The sequence below is a fragment of the Culex pipiens genome, chromosome 1 (genome assembly GCF_016801865.2).
Source record: "Culex pipiens pallens isolate TS chromosome 1, TS_CPP_V2, whole genome shotgun sequence".
NCBI classification, from domain to species: domain Eukaryota; kingdom Metazoa; phylum Arthropoda; class Insecta; order Diptera; family Culicidae; genus Culex; species Culex pipiens.
In genome coordinates, this window is record NC_068937.1 from 111,969,497 (window position 1) to 111,984,209 (window position 14,713).

General features: G+C 35.4%; 1 protein-coding gene across 1 annotated transcript in view; it reads right to left on the reverse strand.

Moving 5' to 3' along the window:
- Positions 1–14,713, reverse strand: part of LOC120432507 (protein sidekick-2-like) — a 203,207-nt gene that overhangs the window by 67,645 nt on the left and 120,849 nt on the right. The gene's annotated exons all lie outside the window — the stretch shown is intronic.

Below are 14,713 nucleotides of genomic sequence, written 5' to 3' on the forward strand. Positions count from 1 at the left end.
CTGCTAGAGTGTAAACCTTCTGATGGCCGACTGCTTAGCGTCCCAGACCACCACCAATCCAAAGGTGTGAGTTCGAATCCCACCTGATTCATTTTAGTTTTTATTCATATTCAAATTCCTGATTCCAATTTTCAAAGGTACCAACCGGGATTTGATCCCTGAACCTTCTGCTTGGGACACAGAAGCCGTAACCATTAAGCCACGGAGCCGGTTGTGGATGAATATTTTTTTTCAGTTGTTTTAAAAGGAATCGCTGTATTAAAAGGAAATCTCGGAATAAGTATGTATTGTTGTAAAAAACAAAACATTACAAAATAAATATAAAATGTTTCAGTTCTTGCATGTTCATTTATTGTTTTTGCACACCTTTGCCGAAAATGGCTTTTTACGAATTGTAGTTTCTTCATCGTTCGTTCATAAACTATTTTTTCAAAACGGTATTTCTTAATATTGCCCATATGAACAAGGCTTTTAAATTTTCAATTCAAATGGCCGAAAAAATTTATGCATGAACATGATTTTATTTTTAATTCTAGACAAACGCTACATAGCTCATCCTTGTGGTCCTGTTGGTTATCACATCAAATCAAATCAAAACCACTTAAAATTTGTTCCACGGGGAATTCAGAGATGTTAAAATTATGTTTTAACGTCATGATTCGTAATCCGGACACTTAGTAGCATCTCATTTCTGTAATAGCTGGCAAAAAGTCATGTAGGGGAACTATACCCTTTCTCAGCCTGTTTCTATTATCGGCCTATCAACACTTTGATTATGAATTACAGCTATCATAAAGTAAGTCAAGTAAAAGTAAGCAAGGAACTCCACATCGTTGATACATCTGAAAATGTTAATTCACTAGCGGAAAACGGCAAAAGTGATGAGAATTGGTCGAACGGCTTAGAGTGATTAAAACAGGTATGAGCAATTCCAGCTCCAATCAGGATTTTTTCTGGTACTTTTGTACCCGACCCTCTCCGATTTCAATGAAACTTTGTAAACATGTTATCCTAGGCCTATATAAGCCATTTTTGTGTATATGGAGCCAATAGTACTGGAAAACAACATTTGAGAATGGCGTAAGGTATTTAAATATTTTTGTATTTTGTAATTTAAAAATTACTGTATCTAGAAGCCGTTGCGTCGTATCAAAAAGTGGTCAAAGACAATCTTGTAGGAAATTGGACGGGCTTTCTGAAAAAAAAAAAAATACACTGGAACAAAAATACACGCCACTTATTTGAGTTTTTTATATTTTTAAGTCTTGAACTAAAATTTAAAGGTGATGTCACGATTTTTTTTCGTTCAAAATTTTTGAAGGAATAGCCTAAAATGTTACCAAAAGACTGACGAAAAATGCAGGATGGTATATCACTGCTAAAAAAAAAAAAAAAAAAAAAAAAAATAATTTACTCAAACAGTTTTTTTGACAAGTGCTCTAAACCTCAAAATGTTTAAAAACCGAAAGTGGCAATCGATTTCCCAGACAATCTTACATAAAAATCTCCATATTCACCATTGTTCTATGTATAATCCTTGGGAAGATACAGCGGTTTTAAAAATAAAAATGTTGAAAAAGCGGGTTTTTTGGTGGTTTTTGAGAATTTCTATACACAGCAAAAAATCCGATGGTAAAATCGCATGCAAAAGCATGCACATCACCTTCGTCAAAATAAACATGTAATATTACATACTGCATGTACAATTTTTGCAAGCACAAAAAAAAAAAGTTGCAACCGACGGGATTCAAACCCAGCACCAACAGTAAGGACTGGCGCCTTAGCCCATTCGGCCATCAGACCGATGAAAAGTTGGAAGGATAAACGCATATATCAGCTTGACATTTCGGTCAAGTAGGTTTCCCATACTGATGGGCTACATATTTCAGGGCGTAAAATTACATAAATTGCATAAAATAATGCAATATTTATTTTACACCCAGCACTTTTACACGCAGCTGGATTACTACTTTTTTAGCTGTGTATGACAGACTTGGTTTTTCAGTCTCGTAAATATTTTTACTGGAAAGCTCGTCCAATTTCCCATAATTTTGTCTTTGACAGCATTTCAATTGGATGTAAAGGATTACAGATATAAGCTTAACTACATTGCTAATAACTGAAAATAGAATATTTTTTTCAGTGTGGTAGAAACCTAGATAGTAAATTTGCTTACGTAAATATAAAAACGAGTCAAATCAAAAAGCTGTCAGAGGCAAACTTATGGGAAATTGGACGAGCTTTCCGGTAAAAATATTTACGAGACTGAAAAACCAAGTCTGTCATATAGAAATTCCCAAAAACCAAAAAAAAAAAAAAAAAAAAAAAAAAAAAAAAAAAAAAAATTTTTATTTTTAAAACCGCTGTATCTTCCAAGGATTGCACATAGGACAATGGTCAATATGAAGACTTTTATGTAAAATTGTCTGGGGAATCGATTGCCTTTACCGGTTTTCAAAAATTTTGACGTTTAGACCACTTTTCAAAAAAAACTGTTTTAGTAAATGATTTTTGTATTTTTTTAGGAGAGACATACCATCCTGTATTTTTCGTCAGTCTTTTGGTAACATTTTAGGCTATTTCTTCAAAAATTTTGAACGAAAAAAAATCGTGACGTCACCTTTAAATTTAAGTTTTAGACTTAAAAATCAAAAAATCTCACAGATGTGGCGTGTATTTTTGTTTCAGTGTATTTTTTTCAGAAAGCCCGTCCAATTTCCTACAAGTTTGTCTTTAACCACTTTTTGATACGACGCAACGGCTTCTAGATACAGTATTTTTAAAATTACAAAATACAAAAATATTTAAATACCTTACGCCATTCTCAAATGTTGTTTTCGAGTACTATTGGCTCCATATACACAAAAATGGCTTATATAGCCCTAGGATAACATGTCTACAAAGTTTCATTGAAATCGGAGAGGGTCGGGTACAAAAGTACCAAAAAAATTCCTGATTTGAGCTGGAATTGCTCGTATAGTTCCCCTAATAAGTTGGAAATGTAGAAATATCATCAGGATGTACAGTATGTAAAAAAAGTATTTACACCCCTTGGGCACTATGCACATTTTGTGATGAAACATTAAAAAAAAAATTAAAGTTTGACAGGAACCTAGTACTACGTTTTCTAATCTAATCTAATCTAATCTAATCTAACACAAACGCAGCCAGTCCGATGAAAGCATGCTGGAAAGTCTTGTGATTAGATTACGCCCCAAGCACTTTTCTTGTCATTATTAATAATTGCAGTACATCCGAGAACACCCGAAAATGTATTGCAAAAATTAAAGCGGCCAGCCCTACTACGTTGTGTTTACCGCAGAGAGGATTCTGAGAACGGATCACATTTCACAGAATCTACAGGGGAGGAAGGATGCGTGGACATACCGTACCAAACGCTCCTGTTTACAGTTTCATTTGTGTTTTGTATGATGTGTTAAGTGTAAAATATAGTGTGGTTATATAATCAAATAAATATAATAATGCAATATAATGATCATTTAATAAAATCCCTTCACCTATATATAATAACCAAGCACCCCAGCACACAAACAGCGGCACAAAAGAAATGAAAATGAGCATGCAAAAACAAGACAGCGCGTCCCCGTGGTCAGCGCACTAATGATGCCATTATTTAATTATAATAACCACGCACCCAAGCACACAAACAGCGAAACAATAGAAATGAAAATGAGCATGCAAAAACAAGACAACGCGTCCCCGTGGTCAGCGCACTAATGATGCCATTATTTAATTATAATAACCACTCACCCAAGCACACAAACAGCGAAACAATAGAAATGAAAATGAGCATGCAAAAACAAGACAGCGCGTCCCCGTGGGCAGTGCACTAATGATGCCATTATTTAATTATAATAACCAAGCACCCCAGCACACAAACAGCGGCACAAAAGAAATGAAAATGAGCATGCAAAAACAAGACATCGCGTCCCCGTGGTCAGCGCACTAATGATGCCATTATTTAATTATAATAACCACTCACCCAAGCACACAAACAACGAAACAATAGAAATGAAAATGAGCATGCAAAAACAAGACAGCGCGTCCCCGTGGGCAGTGCACTAATGATGCCATTATTTAATTATAATAACCACGCACCCAAGCACACAAACAGCGACACAAATGAAATGAAAATGAGCATGCAAAAACAAGACAGCGCGTCCCCGTGGTCAGCGCACTAATGATGCCATTATTTAATTATAATAACCACTCACCCAAGCACACAAACAACGAAACAATAGAAATGAAAATGAGCATGCAAAAACAAGACAGCGCGTCCTCGTGGTAAGCGCACTAATGATGCCATTATTTAATTATAATAACCACTCACCCAAGCACACAAACAACGAAACAATAGAAATGAAAATGAGCATGCAAAAACAAGACAGCGCGTCCGCGTGGTCAGCGCACTAATCTGACAGGAACCTAGTACTACGTTTTGTTCAGAAACTCATGCCAAACATTTTGCTACAAAAAGCTCATGAAAAGATAATTTCTATAAAAAGTTATATAACAAATACTATTACGAAAATAAAAAAGGTGCAAAACAAGTTTGTACACCTTTCGAAAAATTAACATAAATAATGTTATTTGTTGACAAATCACCATAAATCCAGTCTCCCAACTCCAAATAGGCATCCTTGACTGATTCAAAAAAATAATTTGGATTGAATATAAAGTTTACTAACTACATAGTATAAAAGTTTATATAACTCTGGAAATTCTATATAAAACTTATCTAAACTTAATTTTGCAAACTTTTAATTCAACTAAATGTCAATATATTACCATATAATTGCTAAATAAACATTTTGGAGTGGGTATAACACCGTTTTGGGGGTATTTGTATCGATAGAATAGATTTTTCGTTGGAATTTCGTACCAACCCGGAATTACGTCGTAGGAAAATCCGCCGGCATCCGAACCGGTCCACGATTCACAAGTTAACCTATGTGGAATCGGAAAGGGCATAAAATTTCCGATCTTTTGATACCCAAACATCTAGGTTTTCTTTAAAACCTACGTTTTTAAATACCTAAGCAAAAACGTTGTTATGGTTTCGTTTGAGCAACCTGCCAAAAATGTATGGAATTTCGTAATTTTTGTTCTCGTGTATCAATCTTACTTTTTGCCCAGGTATTTAAAAACGTAGGTTTTATAGAAAACCTAGATGTATGGGTATCAAAAGATCGGAAATTTTATGCCCTTTCCGATGCCACATAGGTTGACTTGTGAATCGTGGACCGGTTTGGATGCCGGCGGATTTTCCTACGACGTAATTCCGGGTTGGTACGAAATTCCAACGAAAAATCTATTCTATCGATACAAATACCCCAAAAACGGTGTTATACCCACTCCAAAATGTTTATTTAGCAATTCTATGGTAATATATTGACATTGAGTTGAATTAAAAGTTTGCAAAATTAAGTTTATATAAGTTTTATATAGAATTTCCAGAGTTATGTAAATTTTTAAACTAAGTAGTTAGTAAACTTTATATTCAATCCAAATTATTTTTTTAATCAGTCAAGGATGCCTATTTGGAGTTGGGAGACTGGACTTATGGTGATTTGTCAACAAATAACATTATTTATGTTAATTTTTCAAAAGGTGTACAAACTTTTTTTGCACCTTTTTTATTTTCGTAATAGTATTTGTTATATATTATTTTATAGAAATCATCTTTTCATGAGCTTTTGTAGCAAAATGTTTGGCATGAGTTTCTGAACAAAACGTAGTACTAGGTTCCTGTCAAACTTTAAATTTTTTACATGTTTCATCACAAAATGTGCATAGTGCCCAAGGGGTGTAAATACTTTTTTACATACTGTAGTATAAACAGTTAGTTTCATCATAATCTTAAAATTTAAATGAATTGTTGTGCTGAGAATCCAGGCCACTGACAAAAGCTGATTCGAAATCCGGACACTCGATTTTGCTTATGAATCGCACAAATTTGGTCTGAAATGGTAGTGAATGGCATTATTTAGGTCTCAAATAAGCTGTTGACATGAAAACAGTCGAAATTTTAAATAAAAATTTCTATAATTTAAGGAAATCAAAGCCATAAATAACTGCTTTGCCTTCCCGGTGCTTAGGACGCCTATGAAATATTTCAGTGAAATGTTTCACAATTTTTTTTTATTTAATTGTTCTGGCATTAACTGCAGCAATCGAACAAACTTTAATAATGAATGTTGATGTAAGAATTCATCAAATAACACAGTTTTGACATTCAAAATGCGAACTTATATTTAAATAATTGATAAAACAAGATGACGAGTACAATTCTTTGTATAATTCTTTTTTTCAATTTGTTGATTGGTCACGTGGCTTTTGCAATACTTTAATTAATGTTTGAATAATGTAAACATGTGGTTTTATCAGTTGAAAACAAATGGGTGATTCTCTGCCAACTAACAAATAATCGGAAGAAGTTGTCCCGGCCCTTCTTCGACTTGAGTTGTTCTAAGGAAAATTTTTGGGCGGTACGGCCCCCTTTTTGGAGAATTACAATTATCTACAAAGTTGTAGAGCAGATAATTTCTGAAATTTTAATGTTTAAACATGAGGGGTTTGCTCGTAACCATTACGAGTGATCGAACTTGGCTATAGTTGAGGAACATTAACTTCAAAACAATATTTGCAACGGCCTGCATGTGTTTACGAAAAGAAAAGTAGATCTCTCAAGTGTAAAACCTCCTGCAGGAAGTCAAAAATCGATATAATTCCATCGCCAGAAGCTGCTTGTGCTCTTCCAAATGAGCTGGCAGCTGGCTTTTGCAGTGTCCACCACTTGAGAGAGGCAGAGCCGAACCCATCGCCGGCAATAAATTGCGCTCCACTTCCGTTCGCCGGCGCTCCAGAGTGTCCACTTCTGGCAGCTGGGCTGGCCGGCCAGTTGGTCTTGCGAGCTAATAACTTTAAACAGTTCACTTTGCCGCTGTTTGCAACTTCACGGACTTTCGCTTCCTTCAGCGAGCACAAGTGGGGTCTCTTATTGGCTAGGGAACGTGCTTTTTTGTTTGTTTGTTTTTTTTTTTTCGTTTCTTTTTCCAGTTTGGACTTTTCTTGTTTTTAAGCTTTCTAATGGTCTTTGTCCTGCTAGGGAAAAAAGATTTTTACTATCCTTTCAGTTGAGGGTGACTTTAATTTAATGGTTTTGTTTACTTTTAATGTTTTTCATCTCTCATCTTCCATCTTTCATCTGAGCAATTCTCCACGAAATCGTTCTTTTTTTTAATTTGAACTCTTGAATTTTTTAAATCCGGCAGAAACTTTTTGCTGCCTTCGGTATGCCCAAAGAAGCCATTATGTATCATTAGTTTGTCTATATATCCATACAAATTTTGCAGCTGTCTGTACAAAAAGTGATGCATGAAAATTCAAAAAATCTGTATCTTTTGAAAGAATTTTTTAATCGATTTGGTGTCTTCGGCAAAGTTGTAGATTTGGATAAGGACTACACTGAAAAATTATCATACACGCTAAACATAATTGGTGATTTTTTATTTATTTTTTTGTCGCTAAAACTTGATTTGAAAAAAAAACTATTTTTATTTTTTTTTAATATTTTGATATGTTTTAGGGGACATAAAATGCCAACTTTTCAGAAATTTCCAGGTTATTTAAAAAATCTTTAACCGAGTTTGAATTTTTAAATCAACACCGATTTTTTTTTCAAAAAATCGAAATATTGGTCGCAAAATTTTTTCAACTTCATTTTTCGATGTAAAATTAAATTTGCAATCAAAAAGTGCTATAGTTTAACTAAGATATATTCATCGTTTTCAAGTTAAAGCCATTTTTTGGTAACCTTCTTTGAAAATATTAGCAGTGTTTCATTTGTTTTAAATCATAATTTGCCCACATTTGGAAATGTTTTTTTGAAAAGCTAAGAAAATTCTCTATATTTTGCTTTTTCGAACTTTGATGATACGATCATTAATTGCTGAGATATTGCCTATCTTATCGAAAATAATATTTTCAAAAAATTTAAATCAGGATAAAAATTTCAAAATAGTTAAAAATTCAATATAACGCCCTTTTAAAATGTTAGTTTTGATTTAAACTTTATGAAAATATTGTTTTCGAAAAGATCGAGAAATTTTTACGAATGTTTCATATTTTAACATTGTAAATCGGACCATAAGTTGCTGAGATAGCGACGTTAGAAAATTGTGGGTTGTTTGGGTGAGACTTAGAAAACATCAATTTTCCTGTATTGCATGCCTCAGCAACTAATGGTCGAATTAACAAAGCTCAAAAAAGCAAAATATAGAGAATTTTTGTCAGTTTTTCAAATTTTTTTTCAAAAGTGGCCAACATGTGCATTAATTAAAAAAAAAATCAAAAACAGCTAATATTTTCAAAAAATTAACATGAAAATGGCAATAACTTGAAAACGATGCACTTTATTTTAATTTCACTAAGCTGCCCACCATTGAAAAAACGGCTAATATCCACTTTTGGCAAAAACGAGATATTTGCACCAGGTGGTAGAGGATGTTCCAACGCATCTTCTGGAACTTGAATTTCACTGAAATAGTGTTTAGACTTGGCTGCCGATGCGAAAAACCAAACGGCTAATATGCCACTCTTATGGGAAATTGCCTTGACAGAGATTTTGTGACAAACACTAAAACGCGTTTTTCTCGGAATACTTGATTTGGCATAATAGCCGAATTTTCAATTATGGGCAGTAAGGCCGTTGCAAATATTTTTCAAAGTTTATGTCTCCCCTCCCTACAAAGTTGGCCTGAATAATCAGGGGGCAAAAAAAATATTTTTTCGAAAAACTACAAAATGTTGATGAAAAATTAAGTTTAATCAACTGAAAACCAGCTAAAATGCATTTTCCCGCGTTTATAATCATATTCAGCAAACATTTTAAATTTTCATGAAACACCAATGTACAGTCCCACGAAAAGTTTTTTTTTTTTGCGAAAAAAAAAATCCGTCCATGCCTCGATATTTTCAAAACTAATGATTGGAAAGCAACTGTACGCCTGTAAAATGCATTTTAAAACACTTTTTTCATCCAAATGTTGAATTCTAGGCTTGTTATTTTAATTCTTATATTTTTAAGTTTTCATACGACTTTTGCAAATGTTAAGCTAGATTTTTAAAACTACTTACTATTTTTTTCAAATAGCCAAACTAATCACCTTTCTCTTGCGTCTAAGACAACTAATATCGGATGAAATGACGTGGAGATATGAAAAGTGTTTTTTTTGCGAAAAATTATGAAAATTTCAATTTTTTTTAACCACCCTAGCACGACAATGGCAAAACAAATAAAAACCGAGTCTAATTATTTTGGCCAAGGAAGCCCCAGAAAAAATTTGAGCCCGATCGGAGAACTTTTTTTTCGGTTTAGGCACTTTTCAAATGGAATTGCTGTTTCATCATTTTTGTATGGACAGTAGGGTGCCCAGAAAAAATGACCCCCTGCTCCACAAGCGGAAAACGGTTTTTTGGATTATTTTAAGCTTCTGTGCAAATTTTGAGCGAAATTGGTTGAGATTAACCCATTGATACCCGAACCTAAAGTTGGCGAAAAAAATGTTTTTCATACAAATATGACTTTTTTAAATCGCTAATAACTTTTCAGGATTAAGTTTTACAGCTTTGGTATGTTCTACAAAGTTGTAGAGCATTAAATTTCCAATGAGAATCTCACTTTTGAGAATATTTGGATTAAAATAGCGCACCGTGTAGACCAAATTGTAAGAAAATTGGGTTTTCCATACATTTTTTCGTTTTTTCCCATACAAACTTCACCCCCGAGTATCAATGGGTAAATGTTAACCGATTTTGCTCATATTTGGCCCAGAGTCCTAAAATAGCTCAAGGATCAATATTCAGCTTGTGGAGCGAGGTTTTGAGAAAAAGTCCCGTATTCTGGGCACCCTAATGGACAGCTGTCAAATTTGTATGGAAAATTATATGGACAAATGCACCAAAAAAGTTTCAGCCAGATTAAAAAATACAAAAAAAAATCAAATGACTTCTTTCATTTTCCGTTTCTTCTCGCTTATATCTCTATCCATTTGCTTAGTATTTTTTATATATTATTATTTTCTTTTTATTTTGCTCCAAGAAATCCCGGATTCAACCACAAAACATCTCTTAAAAAAAAATCCCCAAAATCCACTTACTCAACTCTCATCGGTCAACCTTGGTTACGGCCAAATCGATTGGTTACACGGTCTTGAGTTTGCAAAAGGCCGTAGCAGACCCCTTCCCCCTTCCGTTCAGGAATTCCCCTGGTCACCCACCACTCTCCACCGACCTCCCTCAGGGTCGGCCCAAAAATTTATGGATCCGCCCTCGTTTTATTATATTTTCTTCTCCGAGTTGGCTTCTTCTTTATCCAGGCCACCGCAGCCATAAATTATCCTGAAGATCAAAACAAGAAAAGGAAAAGAGACCTTATTAGGTCACTAATGCCACGTGTTCCGACCAGCCGGTTTGTCTGTCTGAATGTCGGCGCGCTGAAACTCGTTGCCAAAGTCTTGAGTGGTGGAAGAAAATTACCACCTCGCCAAAAATTAAGAAGGAGGAGGAGGAGGGCATGTTCGAATGGCTTCGAACATGAACGGAACTTGAACTTTTCGTGTCCGGATAGTAATTTTCCCAACACGGATAATTTGGTGGCCGTGGTTGGCGGTGGTTCGGAAGCGACTTTCACAAGTTGAAGGAGCCACGAAAGAGGAGGATTCAACCAGGTAGTTTGTCTGTAATTTGTTAGTCGACTGGTTGAATGACCAGTAATTGCTAAAGTTTTGGAACGGTTTCACCTTTGACGGAACTTTTAAGTTTAAGCTATTATTCCTAAGGGCTGTTGAGTCGAGTTACTTCTCCCGGAGACTTCAACTCTGAATCCGACTAAAGCTTTCCAAAAAGACCAGAAGGAGAGTCTATTCGTTGATTCGTTAACAAATGTAATGTTCTTAAAATTTGACCAACCCCAAGTCATAACTTCACGTTTTAAATCATCCAAATTTACAACTCGAGAACATTAAAGCACCCACAAACTCAAGCTGCTCTCCCCAACCTGGTCGCCACCTCCACCCAGCAGCTACGTGCAAATGACGCAAACTGTCGTTAAACTACCGACAACATTTACCAAAAGTTGGTCCCCAGGAAAATCACTCTTGAAAAATGTCCAACTCTCGGGCACGATATCGGATCCCCGGGTGCCCATTAGATGAGGATGCCATCGAAGACGACGACCGACCCAAGAAAGGGACACACGACTGTCAAAAGTTTTCCCATCCACCTGGCCTGGGTCGTCCTTTTGCTGGTGTCATCACCGAAGAGGCTCAAAGTTTTCAACCCTCCGAACCAGCCCCTTGGTCAACGAGGCTCTCACAAAGCTGGGTTTCCCTCCAGAGAACCCGGCACAAATCTCGAAAACTGTCCGGACGTCGTCGTTTCAGCTCGTAGTCGTCGTCCGTCATCTAACCAGGTGGAAATATCAAATCCCCGTCCAGATTAGATCCCACCGGAAGTTCTGTCCCAGGCCAAAATCTTTATCCTCTTTTCGCTGGCTGGCTTGGAGTTTATGTGCACTGGAGAGCACCGCTGCTGCTGCTGCTAGTGACATCTATCGTATCCGAAATGTCGGAACATGGGACCCGGGGACCGGACCTTCCGGTTTTGTGGTTGAACGGTTTGGTTATGGTTTTGGAATTTTGTAGGGGAAAGTGGTCAATAAAATGTAAAGAAAAAGAAAAATGTTTTAGAAAAAGTAAAATTTCTGCATTCCATTTCATTTCATAGAATGTTGTAATTTTGTAGCTTGGAACACAAATTTCGTTTCTATTGAAATGATTCGTTTGATATTGAATTTTAAGAGGTGAGAAAATTTTCCTGTTTAACAAAATAAAACATATTTTTCACTCTGAATAAATCATTTCATCAAAAAAGTGAAGGTTACTAATCAATATTGGCTTGAAAAATCAGGGGGCAGAAACAGTACTATTTTGAGTAAACTCCAATGCAAATGGAAGAAAATTCCTCTGGGAACCAACAACGAGAGATTTTCGGCAGGTTCAACCCTGCAGGTTCCGCTTGGACCAAGTAACCCTCGTCAGTTACATGATCTCCAAGTATGGAGTTTAAGGGGTTGTTTTTTTTTGTTATATATTAGTTATTTATCGATCCTCGGTCCCAACCTGGTCACAGCACCTAAAAGGACATAATAAAAAAAAGTTATGAATAAAAAACAACGAGGGAGGTACCTACTCTTCGATATTAGCTCCTGAATGAAGCTGAAATGTGGTCAAAGACATACTTATGGGAAATTGGACGAGCTTTCCGGTAAAAATATTTTCGAGAATGAAAAATTAAGTTTGTCATATAAAAATTGTCAAAAACCATAAAAAACCTATTTTTTCAACATTTTTAATTTTAAAACCGCTGCAACTTCTGGAGAATTGACTCTCGTGTTCGGTTGTATGAAAATTTTGATATTTAGAGCACTTTTGAAAAAAAAAACACAGTTTTAGTAAATGATATTTGAATTTTTAAGGTGAGTTACTCCATCCTGCATTTTTCGTGAATCTTTTTGTAACATCTTAGGCTATTTTCACAAAAATTTTGAACGAAAAAAAATTCGAGGGCTCACCTTTAAATTTGACTTTTAAACTTAAACATAAAAAAAATCCACGAAAATGGCGTGTTTTTTTCTTTCAGTGTAAAAGCCCGTCAAATTTCCTAAAAGTTTGTTTTTGACCACTTTTTGATACGATGCAACGGCTTTGAGATGCAACAATATTTAAATTACGAAATACAAAAATATTTAAAATCCTAACGCCCTTCTCAAATGTAATTTTCGAGTACAATTGGCTCCATATACACAAAAATGGCTTATATAGGCCTAGGATAACATGTATCAAAAGTTTCATTGAAATCAGAGAGAGTCGAGAAAAAAGTACATAAAAAATTCTTGTTTTGGGCTTGAATTGCTCTAATAATAAAACGACAAGTAAAACAAAGATGAATAGTAGCGCGTCCTTTCCGGGAATTCCCGGGATTTTTCCAATTCCAGGAATCCCCGAATCCCGGAATTTTTAATAATTTGTCCCGGGAATTCCCGAACTTGAAAAAAAATTGTTTTGCAAATTCAGATTTTATTGTGGAAATAGATGATAAGTTGCGTATTTAGTAAACGATAAGAATGTTTAAACACATAAAAATATTTGGAGCTTTTTTTAAGTTCCTACAAACAAAATTTAAAAAAATAGTTTTTTGCGTGTTTTTTTTTTAATTTTTGACTCAAGGCGGTTTTAAAAACACCCATCAAACATTCAACACTTTGTTAATAGGAAACTCCAGATATCAATTAATTAATTTGGCTTATCAATTAATTTGGCAAATCAGGGAATATAGTTAAAATGTTAGTTTACAGTTCAACAAAATGCCTAGCGCTTTAAATTTTATCAATTTACTTTATATTTTTAAGAAACTGGGTATTCTATTTACGTATACAGCAATTCCCCACGAAAACAGCATGAAAAAAAAACAAAAGTGCTCGGATCGGGCTCAAAAATTTTCTGGGGGTTCCCTGGCCGAAATAACTAGACCCGTATTTTTTTGTTTGGCCATTAGGGTGACCTACGCAGTGTTAGGGTGGTCTGAAAAATGGCCATTTTCGTCGATTTTCGCAAAAACCACTTTTTTCGAAAAATCATAACTCCTCGCCATTTTAACCGATTTCAATTGTCTTATACGCAAATGAAAGGTGATAAGTTGGCATTTCACAGAAAAATAGTAAGAAGTTTCAAAAATCTAGCTTAACATATGAAAAGGGCGTATGAAACTTTAAAATGCCGTTTTGACGGTGTCTGGACCAAAGAGCCTATGTCTGAAAATATTTTTATCGGATTCCCCGGACATTTTTACATAATTTACTAGAAAATGGGAAGAGTTCATTAACAGGATTCCGAGATATGATTTTTTGAAAATAAAATTCGTGTTTTTCGACGCGCCGTGCGCAAAAACCGGAGAATGACGAAATTGGCAAAAAATCATTTTGCCTTCCTCACCTCAATGAAAAAATCAAACCATCCACATTAACGACCCCCGGGTCTTTTGTGGTCTCTATTGCAAGTTTCTGCTCGAACCTAGGACTCCGAAGGCTTGAATGGGGAGAGCACCCAAACTTCTTTTACTCCAAGGAACCTTCCACCCCAGTGTTTGAACTGACGACCTTTGGATTGTGAGTCCAACCGCCGCCAGCGATTCCACCGGAGTAGGCTTGGTTTGGTGTGTTGTTTGTACTTATGGCATGGAGACAACTCCTACACCTGGAATGACTTAACGGCCTAACAACCAAGGCCGGGACCGACATTTTACTTCCCCATCCGATGGAAGGTTGCAGCAGATGGGAATCGAACCCAGAATCATCCACTTACAAAGCGGACAGCGTAACCATTCGGCCACGCACTGACACAGATATTTCAACGTTTTTGAAAAAAAATATTAGTGGGTATATCACACTTATTTTTAAAATCATCTTTAACATTTTTGGGTTTCAAGTCATTTTAGCGCTAAATTAATTAACTCGTAAAGTTTTTTTTTAAACAAATTTCGGGGGTTTATCAAAAATGTTTAAAATAAAGTTTGAAATTTCCGGTTTTGAATGAAAGCATTCGCTTTGAGACATCATTTTAGCGCAAAATTA